The sequence below is a fragment of the Procambarus clarkii genome, chromosome 94 (assembly GCF_040958095.1).
Source record: "Procambarus clarkii isolate CNS0578487 chromosome 94, FALCON_Pclarkii_2.0, whole genome shotgun sequence".
Classification (NCBI taxonomy): domain Eukaryota; kingdom Metazoa; phylum Arthropoda; class Malacostraca; order Decapoda; family Cambaridae; genus Procambarus; species Procambarus clarkii.
In genome coordinates, this window is record NC_091243.1 from 12,745,993 (window position 1) to 12,761,021 (window position 15,029).

At 42.6% G+C, this 15,029-nt stretch overlaps 1 protein-coding gene across 1 annotated transcript in view; it reads left to right on the forward strand.

Moving 5' to 3' along the window:
• Nucleotides 1-4,925: 4,925 nt before the first annotated feature.
• The window catches only part of LOC123747423 (neuropeptide SIFamide receptor), a 121,615-nt gene continuing 111,511 nt past the window's right edge, over nucleotides 4,926-15,029 (forward strand). The window contains exon 1 of the mRNA XM_045729640.2: nucleotides 4,926-5,791. The gene's annotated coding sequence lies outside the window, so the exon portion shown is untranslated. The remainder of the gene's footprint in view (nucleotides 5,792-15,029) is intronic.

Below are 15,029 nucleotides of genomic sequence, written 5' to 3' on the forward strand. Positions count from 1 at the left end.
CCGGAGCCACACACCCCCTTCACCATCACACGCCCCTTTCACTATCACACTTCACATCACTATCACACTTCACTATCACACTTCACTTCACTATCACACTTCACTTCACTATCACACTTCACTATCACACTTCACTTCACTATCACACTTCACTTCACTATCACACTTCACTTCACTATCACACTTCACTATCACACTTCACTTCACTATCACACTTCACTTCACTATCACACTTCACTATCACACTTCACTTCACTATCACACTTCACTTCACTATCACACTTCACTTCACTATCACACTTCACTATCACACTTCACTTCACTATCACACTTGACTATCACACTTCACTTCACTATCACACTTCACTTCACTATCACACTTCACTATTACACTTCACTATCACACTTCACTTCACTATCACACTTCACATCACTATCACACTTCACTTCACTATCACACTTCACTTCACTATCACACTTCACTTCACTATCACACTTCACTATCACACTTCACTATTACACTTCACTATCACACTTCACTTCACATCACTATCACACTTCACTTCACTATCACACTTCACTTCACTATCACACTTCACTATCACACTTCACTATCACACTTCACTTCACTATCACACTTCACTATCACACTTCACTATCACACTTCACTATCACACTTCACTATCACACTTCACTATCACACTTCACTTCACTATCACACTTCACTATCACACTTCACTTCACTATCACACGCAACTCCACTATCACACACCCCTTCACTATCTCCAGGAAGGAACGCACCTAAGCAACCCACCTAACCTATCGAGTCCGACGCGTAGAAAAACTAGATAATTGTGAGCCGTAACACTTCAAAGTTGGTCACATTGATAACCCTGGTGACCCTGACGTAGGAAAAGCGATCCGTTGGTTGAGAGGGCGAGTTGCTCTGTAAGGCTGTGGTGACGCGTTTTTAATTTGCCACCTTTAACAATTTCCAGCTTTATTTTGATCCACGGCCGTCTGTTCCCGCCTGAGGTGAGGAACTGCGCGCGGCGGCATAGTCTAAGGATCTCGAGAATACCAGTTACCAAGACAGTGTTTACAAACGTAAATTAGAATCTAGTGTGTAGTCTGTTGACCAGACTACACACTAGAAGGTGAAGGGACGACGACGTTTCGGTCCGTCCTGGACCATTCTCAAGTCGATTGTTGCTCTGCTCTGTTGCTCGTGGTACTTTAGCCGCGTTATTGTGACTCATCGCCTGCATATGAAACTGCTATAACAACAGCTCTGAAAAGACGCATCCAATGATGAGGAAATGATGTGATAAATGTGTGTGCAAATTATCAGCTACAGATTATAATCCCAGAGATGTTACAGGACGGATTAATACAATATTCAGAGGAGCAGTGGCGAGTATTGGAACGCGATGAGGGGTCTCAACAGACCCAAAAGCCGCCATCTTGTTGGATGTGAGGTAGTGAGATAAAGTGGTGTTGACACTGTAGGGGGGTCTGGAACACCTTCCAGCTGGGCATACAATGGTTAAGCCTTCGACTCTCTTCTCTATATCGACGTAATGGTTCGTGTGCTGCTTCGCCTCTTGTGTATTATCTAGGATTAAAGATTTTGTGAAGTGATCGATATTCTCAGTATAGCTGGGGACGGGGCGGTCCTTGGCTAACCTATATCTGTGTTTCAGTTCGTATTGATCTAAGTGACGTATCCTTCCCCTCCCAGGCGAGGGCTCTACTGTGCCGTTTTCATGCTGTGTAAACTTTGTGGGGATATTTGACGCTTTAGTACAATTTTGTGTTGTTTAACTTTAAACAATCGCTGCAACCAGGGCAGCCTTACGAGCTACAGGGCCGAGTTGGGCCGACATTTTCCATGTTACTGTTTATCCATACCTAATGTTTACATTATGTCTTATGGCTCAAAGTACGTAAATATCCCCGAAACCCGAAGGCACGAACGGAGTAAGATATTTGAAGAGTATTTCATTTTCTTAGAGAGTTTGAGTTAAATAACACTGTGAGGAAGAAGGCCATCTTCCCTTACCTGTGGAGGCGTGACCACGTTCAGGCCCCGAGCGCCTCTCTCACTATGTTATTGTTTGGGTAGTGGTGGAGACCTGGACCTGACAACATATTCTTTCTTTCTCCTGTTCTTGACAGGTATATGTTCACCCAGACCCAGCTACGGCTTCCCACCTATTCATCCCTCCACCCCCCCCCCTCACACCCCCCATCCAAAAAATCTTACTCTTTTTTTTCTTCAAATGTTATATATATATATTTTCGTGCTTCTTTGCACCTCTGTTGCTTCTTTTTCTGGTCAACATGTTTTGTCTCTCCTCGAGGGAGGAATTTTTAACTCCTCGAGTCTGGGAAACTAGACACAGTAAGTCAAACAAATATATTCTTTTGGGGGATCCCATTTCTTGTCTCGTGCATATTGCAAAAAAATGATGCGGGACATTTTCATATGTAGGATGTTTGTTTCTTGGGCGACACCGGGCTAGGAAAGAGGAGTATGTTAGTCGTTGTTTGTGTTTGTTTGTGGTTATTCTGTCTTGTTGTTTAAGGTTTTTATGCTTCAGAGGAAGAGACTTTGATAATTGTCAGTTTTTAAGACAGGTCGAAGGTCAGACGATGGTGTGTGTGTGTGTTGTTTGGCTTGAATCTTGTTTGACTGACTTTTTATTTACCTATTTGTTTCTTAGCTTGTTTGACTACCTATTTGCCTGTCTCTTTGCCTGAGTGACTGTCTCTGCTTTTTTGCACTTCACATTGCTTGTATGACTCTATCTTGGCCCGTTTAAAGTGCTTGTTGGCCTGTCTGAATGTCATTTTTTTGTTTGAACACTTTGTGAGTGCGTCTCGCACTTTACCTTATAGTCTATACAAGTTTTGAGATAATTGTGCTCAAATATTATTGGGCCTTGACTCGAAACTTCCGTCTTGTTCTCAAAGTCCATCAGGGACGCCGGGGCCTCTGAGTCCGTCGAGAACTGCACTTGAATATATCGAACTTATTTAAGAAGCAAGCAAGTTACAACTCATTCGGAGTTCAGCGGCGGGGAAGAAAGTTAGTCAGCGAATTCCTGGGGTCTGAATATTTCTCTCACTTACTGAATACATCACACTGGAGCCGTTGGATGACACGGCTGACATACATATGATGTTAGAGGTAATTGGTGCTGATTTACTCATTCAAATTTTACGTCGTGGGATTTTAAGTTGCTTATTGCGATCCTTATCAGTGAACTACAGTCGGTCTTCGTTACAATTCCCTCGTGCACTCGGGCTGTGTCAACCCGAGTTGAGAGAGCTCGAGTGCATGGGGGGAATTGTGTGAAACCGTCGTTTAAGCTTCAGTGGAAGCCACGGGATCCTCGTGAGGGGCAGTAGCGCTCCAGGTTCCAATTTTTTTACCATGTCGTGATACAGCTGACTAGAACGTGCCTGGGAACATCCAATACATAGGTTCGAACCCTCATCAAGGCCCTTGTGGATTTGTTCTTTGATATGTCACGTTAATGTGATTTCTGTGTGTTACTACATCTGTAGCTGCTAATGTTGCTACTATTAGTTATTAAAATAATAATAATGGACAAAAAACATCAATTTCAGCACTTCTGACGGAATTAGATATATTCAAAAGTTTAAATTAAAAAATAACACAAAATATAATCCACTTCTAACAGTTTAAATGTCGACTTTTTTACTTAAGCAAGTCGAGCAGGCTGAGGGAGACGGAGCTTCCTCTTCGTCACCACAATGAACAATTTCATTGTGGAATTGTGAATTTGTTCATTTGAACAATTTCAGGTTGTTAATTCCGGTTCACTAGACTCTTTTTTTTTACATTACCTGCAGTCCACACTCCCAGCACACCGTAGTCATCAATGAATATTGATTCACAATTATGCTAACGAAACACCTTCTACAGAATCACAGGATTACCAAGCAAGCTGCAAACTTTTGCTCTTCATAACGAGGGCGGTAACTCACAGCTCAGAGGGGGAGCTCATTTAGAGCACAAGAGAAGCGCTCAAGAAAAATAGGGAGCGACATTAAGCACAAAAGTTTGAGCAGCTCGCGAGGAGACCCAGGAAATCGCATCCACTTCGAGGTTGACGGTTTCCTGCAAGTTTCAGACTGCTTCTGCAGGAGGGAGCATTTGTAATTATATTCTCGCTGGCCGGAATGCTGAAAACACTCAAACAAGTTCGTAGAAATACCTCGACTATTATTGTGGGTTTCGTACTTATATATATTATATATATATATATATATATATATATATATATATATATATATATATATATATATATATATATATATATATATATATATATATATATATATATATATATATATATATATATATATATATATATACACACAGTATTTAGTGCGTAGTGGCTATGTCCTCTCAATATTTAGTTCTCAGTGATTATGTATCCTTCTGCATCTGGTATATGATGGGCATGTCTTTCAGTATTTAGTAGATAGTAATCATGTCTACTCTGCCTTTCTCTTTACTCTTGAGTTGTAAGATCGAGTTCTCTTGAACTATCCTCATAGGTTAATCCTCTTAATTGGCGCATTAGTCTTATAATCTGTAATTTTCCAAGCACCATTCTGCGCTTCGCGAGATGTACGGGTCCCACGCCGGTGCTGCGTACTGGATGACTACAGCGCAGGGCAGCCTTAGACTTTAGCGCAGGGCAGCTTTAGACTTTAGCGCTGGGCAGCCTTAGACTTTAGCGCTGGGCAGCCTTAGACTTTATACCGTTGTAAGAAATCATTTTTATACTTGAAACAGTTCGGTTCTCATCTATAAAGTATTTTCCTATTTTAAATGTCAATTTAACTTCTTTTGTTATCAATTCTTCTCATTGTTTTTAATGATTTTTATTATTTTATGTTTATATTCTATTCTCCATTAAGTTGATTATTTTCCATCGTTCCTTCACCTCTTCCTCTACATCTCTCCAGCCGCCCCAGACACTGGAACTCAGCAGCAGTGGCTGCCAGTGTCTACAATTGGCTGGTCTGTGGTTGTCGTAGAGGCAGTAGCAGCTGGAGCAGCAATAGCAGTAGGGAGCACCACCAGTAGCAGCAGCAACGCCAGAAGCAGTAACAGTACAGGTAACAGGAGCAACGGTAGCAGTACCAGAAGCAGCAGCAGCAGGAGCAGCAACAACAGCAGCACCAGCAGGAGCAGTAGCATTCAGGTGGAGGAGGAGCAGCAGCACCAGCAGGAGCAGTAGCATCAGGTGGAGGAGGAGGAGAAGCAGCAGCAGCAGGAGCAGTAGCATCAGGTGGAGGAGGAGGAGGAGCAGCAGCAGCAGCAGTAGTATCAGGAGGAGGAGGAGCAGCAGCAGCAACAGCAGCAGCAGCAGCAGTTGGTGGCGGCGGCTGGCAGCCCCAGAAGGCACAGGGCGGGCCAGACCTCGTCCGGCAGCCAGCGACGTCAGGCCGGCTGTGCTGAGCGCGCCCACTGTACTTGAGCGACCGTCGCCAGCCCCTCACGCAGTACCACGCGCTATGAACGCTGACCAAGTGAACGTTTTACAGCGATCAAAACAATTCTTGAACATTTACAAAGTTTGTGTTAATTGGATAAATGTCATAGAACTGCACAACATCAATTAAATGACTGTGGGGTATTTTGAATGATAATTAATACGTAAAAAAAAATCACGCATTCGGGAAAGCACTGGAAATATTTGACAGTAGTGAAGATCACAGAACTTTTTTTCCGTCGCTGCTATACAAGGTGAGGCTCTTAGACAGGTGAGATTGGTAAGCCAACTTGGTTATGCACCCCCTTCCCTTGACAGCTGTCAAATTATAATCACCACTAAACACACTTAACATTGACAGCTGTCTGACTATAAGGACCACTTGACACTTGCCACCTTTCGTTTAAGAACGACCTGTTCAATTGACTTAATTTACGACGTGAAGTCAATAGAAAACACGATTACTTTTTCTTATCAAAATGGTTTCTCATTTATTTGCGTTTTCGCTTTTTTTTGGCATATAATGTAAAGTATACTTGACACCTGTCAAACGTTGACACCTGTCACACGTTGACGGCTTCCACAGGTCATCAAGATCATACAATATTTCCAGCAGCAACAGGCTGTTGGATCCAAACGAGGAAACAGTTGTGGACTCGCAGATAAGCGTTTGACACCTTCAGTCACGTCTTCTGATAGGTCGCGTCTTCTCCTGGTGTTAAACTATACATTAATAAATACAAAATACATATTTCCCTTCGTTGACGTTAAATAGTTTGTCTATAATTTTGAAGCTTTTGTTTGGCTTACTGCATAGACAAGGATAGCCAAATGACTGTTATACAAGGATAGCCAAATGACTGTTATACAAGGATAGCCAAATGACTGATAGACAAGGATAGCCAAATGACTGTTATACAAGGATAGCCAAATGACTGATAGACAAGGATAGCCAAATGACTGTTATACAAGGATAGCCAAATGACTGATAGACAAAGATAGCCAAATGACTGATAGACAAGGATAGCCAAATGACTGTTATACAAGGATAGCCAAATGACTGTTATACAAGGATAGCCAAATGACTGTTATACAAGGATAGCCAAATGACTGTTATACAAGGATAGCGAAATGACTGATAAACAAGGATAGCTAAATTATTGATATACTAGAAGAGCTATAAAATTATAAAAATCAACGTGGATAGTTGGAACTCTGATAAATAAAATATATTGATCGATAATCTGCTATATAAATAAAAAAAAAATAAAAATAGACATACTGTGGGAATGAGACGAACATTGAAACCTCTTCTACAGAACACATAAAATTTACTCGTAACTATAAATGGTTTCAATATAGGAGAATGAGAGCATTTAGGCCCCGAACAAGCGGTGGAAAATTGACGATAGTTGAGAGCAATAAATAATTACCAATGTTGCTAGACTGAACGAGACTAAAGTGTTTTATTCTGAACATGAATTATAATTATGGACTGAAACATATTGTTCTGAAGATTAGCACGACGGGACTTGCGTAAACTATTTTATATTTACTGCGTCCATTGATGGCTGGCCTTGTTTTGTGTCCATTGATGGCTGGCCTTGTCCTGCGTCTAGGGATGACAGCCTTTGTCTTGCATCCAGTGTTAGAATCTGGTACCTTGTTGGCCAGGTATGGTATCATCTGGTACCTTGTTGGCCAGGTATGGTATCATCTGGTACCTCGCGTTTGGTGTTAGCAGTCTTTGTTCTCCGTCTGCTGTGGACAACACTTTCTCTGCGTCTAGTGATGTCATTTAGATCCAGACATTAAGATTAAGACATTAAAACCTTGGCATTAGGATCTCAGGTCACAACTGATCACCTGACAAGATCTGATCACCTGACAAGGCCTGAGCAATAGGGTAGTTAAGAGAATCAAGCGTTTCCTTCTTTTACGCCTGACTTTAAGATCGCGGATTCCTATTACCCCATAATTTCCGCTCGAGCACGACAAGAGCCTCGTCGGGGGAGGTCGTTGTGATGGTGGTGTTACACCACATGCTGCTGCCGGCGGGCGTCACGTGTGGGCCATCACAAGGACGATAAACCTCCCAGAGAGAAAGTTTAAGATCGAGGAATGGCCAGGATCGCGCTCCTCTCAAGGAGTTCATTTTTATATTATTCTCGTAGCACCCCTGAGCGTCTGTCTTAACACGTCCTTGTCTCGTGTGGAACAGGTCATTAGGTGATCTGTTTGTTAGGGGCAGATTGATAGACGTGCTCCAAAGAAGACCAGACCACACACTAGAAGGGACGACGACGTTTCGGTCCGTCCTGGACCACTCTCGACTTGAGAATGGTCCAGGATGGACTGAAACGTCGTCGTCCCTTCACCTTCTAGTGTGTGGTCTGGTCTTCATACTTTAGCTACGTTATTGTGACTTATCGCCTGTACGTGCTCCAAACACATTCACCAAATGTTAGATTTGTCTCTATTATTGTTGAAGGGGGGGGGGGTTATAGTTGTTACAGTCGACTGTGGCACTGACACCTAACACGCATTGTGTGCTGCAGGTGTGAGCTCTCATCTTCACAGTGCACAGTACTCAAGGTGCATTGTTTGTAGGACTTTCCTTATAGTGCACTCCTTACTACTCTGCATATCTCTCTCTCTCTCTCTCTCTCTCTCTTTCTCTCTCTCTCTCTCTCTCTCTCTCTCTCTCTCTCTCTCTCTCTCTCTCTCTCTCTCTCTCTCTCTCTCTCTCTCTCTCTCTCTCTCTCTCTCTCTCTCTCTCGGAGCGAGTGCTCTAGACTCTACACAACTGGTGGATCTACTGAGCATTAGAATAACATCCACCGACCAGGTATAGAAAACAAATCACATGCAAAATCACCCTTTAGTTTAATGTTGCCTCTTGAGTGACGTGTGTGCTGCATCCCTAATTCCTGACGTCAGGTTTGTCAAGTACATCACTCAGGGTACATCACGGGACTACTCCCATCATCACTAATCAATCTCCAGCATCAACACTATATATGAGTCAGTATCGGTATGTCACAGTACGGTATATATACATACTCAAGCCACCGTACAATCACTGCTGGACTCCGGGGATTAATATCGTCGGTGGAAGTATCTCCAAAGGATACCTGATCAACCAGGCTGTGACTCGTACGTCAGGCTGCGAGCAGCCGCGTCCAACAGCCTGGTTGATCAGTCCGGCAACCAGGAGGCCTGGTCGACGACCGGGCCGCGGGGACGCTAAGCCCCGGAAGCACCTCAAGGTAACCTCAAGGTATCGTCACGACTACGCTCGATAGTTATAAGAGCTACTGATGGTAGACAGTGTCAGGCACCGCTACCTCCAGGATGCCTATACATATATGTTTAATTTCTCGTTACACACAGAGATCCCACTAGCGTGATGCATCAAATGAACAAATCCACAAGGGCCGTGACGAGGATTCGAACGATAGCTCAGTCGATTAAGGCAGTGTCTGGGATGCTCCCGGACGCAGGTTCGAATCCTCGTCACGTCCCTTGTGGATTTGTTCATTTAATTTATCGTGTTTAGTTCGTTACCCAAAATATCCAGGAGACCTTATTACCCAGATGAATGGTTAATACCCAGGTCGAATATATATCAACTGGTTTGCAAAGTCGTTCATGAATATCGGGAAATAACGTTGCAGATGAAGCTGCAAAACCTGCAACTAACTTGAGAAATATAGACATTTATATACCACAGAGTCTAACACAGATTACAAATAATAATAACCCGAGATGGAGCAGAAGATGCTCAGTGCAACACAGCATCTGCAACATCAGGATTTGCGGGTTCGAACAAGATTTCAACCAAGTGCGAATCACTTATTTTGGTGAAAAGGAAAAGAATCAGAATAAAGAGAAGTATACTTATGCCGCCTCGGGCTTGTACACCCATGTGCGTGAGAACAAGAGTTACAGGTTTCTGAAGAAGATAGGAAATGTCATCATTTTGGAGGACTGCAAAACAGACCAATAGACCGTTGCCCAACATATCAAAGTTACACAATTAGCAAGACTACCACTGAGATTTAACAGCGCAGAATATATTAACCCACACTGGGTCACCGAAGCCAACATATGAGTTATAAGCATTCACCCACCGGCTGAGTAACACAGAAATGAGTAACAAAGAAATGAGTAACACAGAAATGAGTAACACTCAATGGGGCAGCTAGAGACTCAGGACCCGTGAAGGAAAATCCCTACAAACAAACAAATAATCGTTTAATACCCAGATAAGTGTGAATATATCCGGGAAAGCGCTTAAAAAAAAACCTTTTAAATCAGTTATATAAAAAATAAACTGGAAACAATTTACAATAAAAAGCATAACGTATATTAATTAATTAACAAATTTACAGTTCTTATCTTAGTAAATTGACATATAACAAGTGATAATAGGAAATATATCGTCCTCAACAGATTCTTTGACTAAATATCTTCACATTTCCAAAACTTTATCAAGAAAAGACTATTGAACACCGTGAGGAACCGAGAGCTGGAATTCCCCTTCCAATATTTACATATGTCTAAGGGGGTGTCCTTGACCCCTGAGGTCCTGGTTCAGGGTTCATTACGTGACGCTCATTATAGAGTCCAGGATCGGTGATCAAAGGTAATGACGCAATTATGAACCTCAGTGTCGGTTCACAAGGAGAAACCGGTTCTAATGCGATGGGAGAAGGCCATCTGGCGGCAAATAACTGTAACACTTCAGTTACAGGATTACATTAGTGTTTACTGTAGGCAAATGTATCTTTCATGAGGTTTGCCAACCATACAACCATGGGTGCTCCAGTGGCTTACCAACCACACTACCATGGTGACCAGTGGTGCCACCTCGCCATTTTAATTAAACACGGAAAATTAAAAAAAATAAAATAAAATAGTACATTGCGAAAGTAATTTCAGGTACCATTATTTCTAATAAAAAAGACCTTATTCAATGAATAAGCATGAATTATATATATAAAATATGTATTATAATGTATAATATATTATACCGCTTAGTATATACTCGAACACCGTTTAGAATATACATATAATGTACAGTAATATGTAATGTAGTTAATAGTAATATACACCGTATTGTATTAAATATTCAATGGTATAATTTGTCAGTCAAATGATTATACAAGATTCAGCTGACTACATGGAGCCTACAGGCACTCTGAGTGCCAATATCCGGCCTCCAGGCGTGTAGCTGCCTCTCTCTCGTCTCAGCTCTGCTTCCAGAGGGCCGGTGTAGTGTCGTTGAAGCTGTGTCGCTGAGGCCGTGTCGCTGAGACTATGTCGCCTCTTACACTACTTAATGTCTGGCCTTCTTGTCGTGCCTGCCGTAAGGCCTGCCTCGCTAACATGATCTCGGTCATTACAACCTCTCCTCTCTCTACCCTCTCACCTATACGATGCCTGAAGGGACGGGGAAGCTGCCGGAGAGCTTGTGGATGGCAGCTATCCACCTCCTTAGCTGTCTTTACGGTCCCTTATACGAGGGCCGTGTTGAAACCTTCAAGTATGTTTCGTGATAATAAATAGTTTCTTGAAGAGTTCGGCAAATGTGGCTTAGTGATGTTGCGATAGAATTTTCACTCCAGTATTCAACGTCGAAAGACTTTTTTCGAACATCGGCAAGTCTTTGCTCTACGTCTGCAAGACTTATCCTACGTCTGAAGCCACATCGTCAATGTATTTATCCTACATCAGTCCTTATCCTGCCTGGCCAGCTCTTCCCCTTCTACATAATGCCTACATAATATCGCCAACTCAACAGGTTGTAGAGATTGCTGGAGACAACTCGTGAGAACACAACTGACAGGGAACAAGTCTAAGACCTGAGTGCAAAGCCATGCTCGCTAACAGCCCAAGATAAATTAAACTAATGACTTGTAGCTGTCAACTAGTTAGTAGCATCATTTACTTTACTAACTAATGCTTCTACTTAGTTCAGCACATGCATGATATATCATGCCGCGCTGTCAGGATAATTAGTGAACATTGCGAGTATAGCGGACCACATGAGCAATGTTATATCTGCACCAGATATGCTCTGAATACAAGGAAAATAATGTATATTGCCACTACAATTGATATATCAACCCAGTGGACCTATAGTTATAGGAATACTGTTGTACACCGTTACGCCAGTACCAGATAACGCTGCTACGACAATATAAATTATATATATATATATATACATATATATATATATATATATATATATATATATATATATATATATATATATATATATATATATATATATATATATATATCATATACTTTGATACTAATTAGGGTCGTTCCAGTGGCGCTGTAACTAGGGGAAGCAGGCGAGTCTAATGTTTACGTTCTGAAGGGTGGAAAGGGAGACTTCAGTCACCTCTGGTCCGTCGTGAAGAGAGGTTCCTTCCTTATTTATTTTCTTGTGTTTAACTCTCTCTACATCGCCTCCGATAATCACGGCAAACTACACCATTAATCTACAAGCACGTAGCTGTCATCAGCCTGTTCCTCCATCTTACAGGTAATGTATTAAGGGTCAATTTGGCTTGATAGTTGGGTCGTAGCTTCGTGTAGGTTTCGGAGGCGTTAGCAGCTTGGGTCACTAACGAGTGTGTGGTTCGCCTTCAACAATGTCCTTGTATTCCTTTCGTTAGTTTTGTAGGGACAGCTGTTGTCATTTATCGGGAGAGGACACGTGTTATTTCCCATTCACAATCTCGTAATATGTATGTGTAGAAGTTAACGAATTCGTTTGTGTGAATTAGTTACACAATAGGATCTATAATTTGCAATATCGCTTCAATAACATGACAGACTATATTATCACAATACTGGGCCCGTTGCAACGGCAACAGGTGGCGTTGCTACCGTTGCCGTGCAAATGCGAACAACACTTCTGCTGTTATTATAATTTACATTGCAATCAATACGTTTTAAGACCTTTTCAAACACTGTTGCTACTGTGACGCAATTACTGCAACCGATGCTATTGCTCCCATTCTTGTAATTGCCTCCAAATATTGCATGAATGATGTGGAGGTTCCGTGTCATGGTTCCCCCGTAGTCCAACTATTGACTATCCACAGGATTCAACCCACAATAGTTGAGTAACTCCCGGGAACCTACTTACCGCTAGATGAACAGACTCCTCAGATGCAAGGAAACTTGTCCAAATATATTGGCCTGCACTGGAATCGAACTTTGGTGCATTTGATTGCCAGTCGACAGTGCTAATCACTGCGCCTCGAGTTCATGTAGAAGATAATCTCGTAATCGATTCTCATAATCGACTTGAGAATGGTCCAGGACGGACCGAAAGGTCGTCGTCCCTTCAACTTCTAGTGTGTGGTCTGGTCAACATACTTCAGCCACGTTATTGTGACTCATCGTCTGCAAGATAAGATGACAGTTTCCAGCACCTTCCTCTGTGTGAGATGTTTTTCTAAGGCAGTTTTCACGCTGAGAAAATGTGAAAACTCTCTGAAATTAACGCCTGGGATGGTTTGGTTCACCCTGGGGGATCCATCTTGCACATAAACATTGCCAGGGCGGCGTCATCTCCAGATCAACAACCATGCAACACTTGCACGCTGGAGCCACACTAACAACCCATGAACCAGCAGTTATGAAACACTTGCTTGGTGATAAATGCAGACGAGGAGTCACAATAACGTGGCTGAAGTATGTTGACCAAACCACACACTAGAAAGTAAATGGACGACGACGTTTCGGTCCGTCCTGGACCATTCTCAAGTCAATGGTGATGTCTGTGAACACACTTCAGGGCCTCGATGCCTCGGGTTTAGTGAAAAGCAGCAGCAGTTGCCTCTCTAAAAATCACCTGGTGATTTTGAAGTCAAAATTGATTCATATATCTTGAAATAACATGACAATGAACGACATCTTTATATTTTCACCCCAAGGCGAATTAAGTCCAGATTATAAGAATATTTTATAATAATCCGATAGTTAGAATATGATCTGATAACGCGTGGTGATGGGCCTTGTGACTGTCTTGGTTGTTAACGAACTATGTCGTTACCCAAGAAGCAAACGATCGTTTAAACTAAAGCGATCACTCGCTTTTAGTTACTGCAAAATTAAGGTTAAAACATTCATGATTTATTACCAAGAATAAAGCAAATTATTTACGCTAATTGTAAATTCATTACACTATTCAGTTCATAAAATATAACTATACTCCAGAACAAAATAAATAATTTATTATTAATACGACTCTTGTAACATCACTTGACATTTGGAGCTCAAATATACTTACCTTGACGCTAGTGAATGAGTTACAATGTTTAACAACAACAAAAGAACGTGAATGCACAGAAGGACTCTAATTAACTATTCCTTCGTTTCCACAATACAACATTTTACAATGTTTAAAGTCACTATGCTGCTGGGCGTTGGTATACACACGCGCGCGCACACACACGAGCACACACACACACACACATACTCACACACACAGGGGTTAGGGGAGTTAGGGGGCACATGATCACCACATTCAAGATTCTCAAGGGAATCGACAGGGTTGATAAAGACAGGGTATTTAACATAAGGGGCACAAGGGGACACAGGTGGAAACTGAGTGCCCAAATGAGCCACAGAGATATTAGAAAGAACTTTTTTAGTGTCAGAGTGGTTGACAAATGGAATGCATTAGGCAGTGATGTGGTGGAGGCTGACTCCATACACAGTTTCAAGTGTAGATATGATAGAGCCCAATAGGCTCAGGAACCTGTACACCAGTTGATTGACGGGTGAGAGGCGGGACCAAAGAGCCAAAGCTCAACCCCCGCAACCACAACTAGGTGAGTACACACACACACACACACACACACACACACACACACACACACACACACACACACACTCCCCAAAGACAGCCAGCATCCCTGGGGTCGGCTGGACAATAATACTACCTCACGTAGGATTTGTGGCCAGAAAAGTTCACGGTTCTTCGTAATACATTTCTCGGTGTTTATATTAGCGGTGCTTAATGTTTGCGTGCATCCCATGATGCTCGGGTTATTATGCCGCGGGGATTATTAGGCTCTCCACGACTGTCTGTAGTCACAACTACCCGGCCGGGCTGGCAATATTGTGCACTGTGTGTGTTGTGGTCAATATTTGCTTGTTACAACCTTTTTCCGGAGGCGCTCGTGAGGGCAGAGCACTCGAAGGCCACATCTGGGTCCTGGGACCTGGCACTCTAGGTCCACATCTAGGACCTGGCACTCAAGGGCCACATCTGGGTCCTGGGACCTGGCACTCTAGGTCCACATCTAGGACCTGGCACTCAAGGGCCACATCTGGGTCCTGGGACCTGGCACTCTAGGTCCACATCTAGGACCTGGCACTCAAGGGCCACATCTGGGTCCTGGGACCTGGTACTCGACGTCCACATCTGGGAACTGGCACTCTAAAACCACATCTGGGACC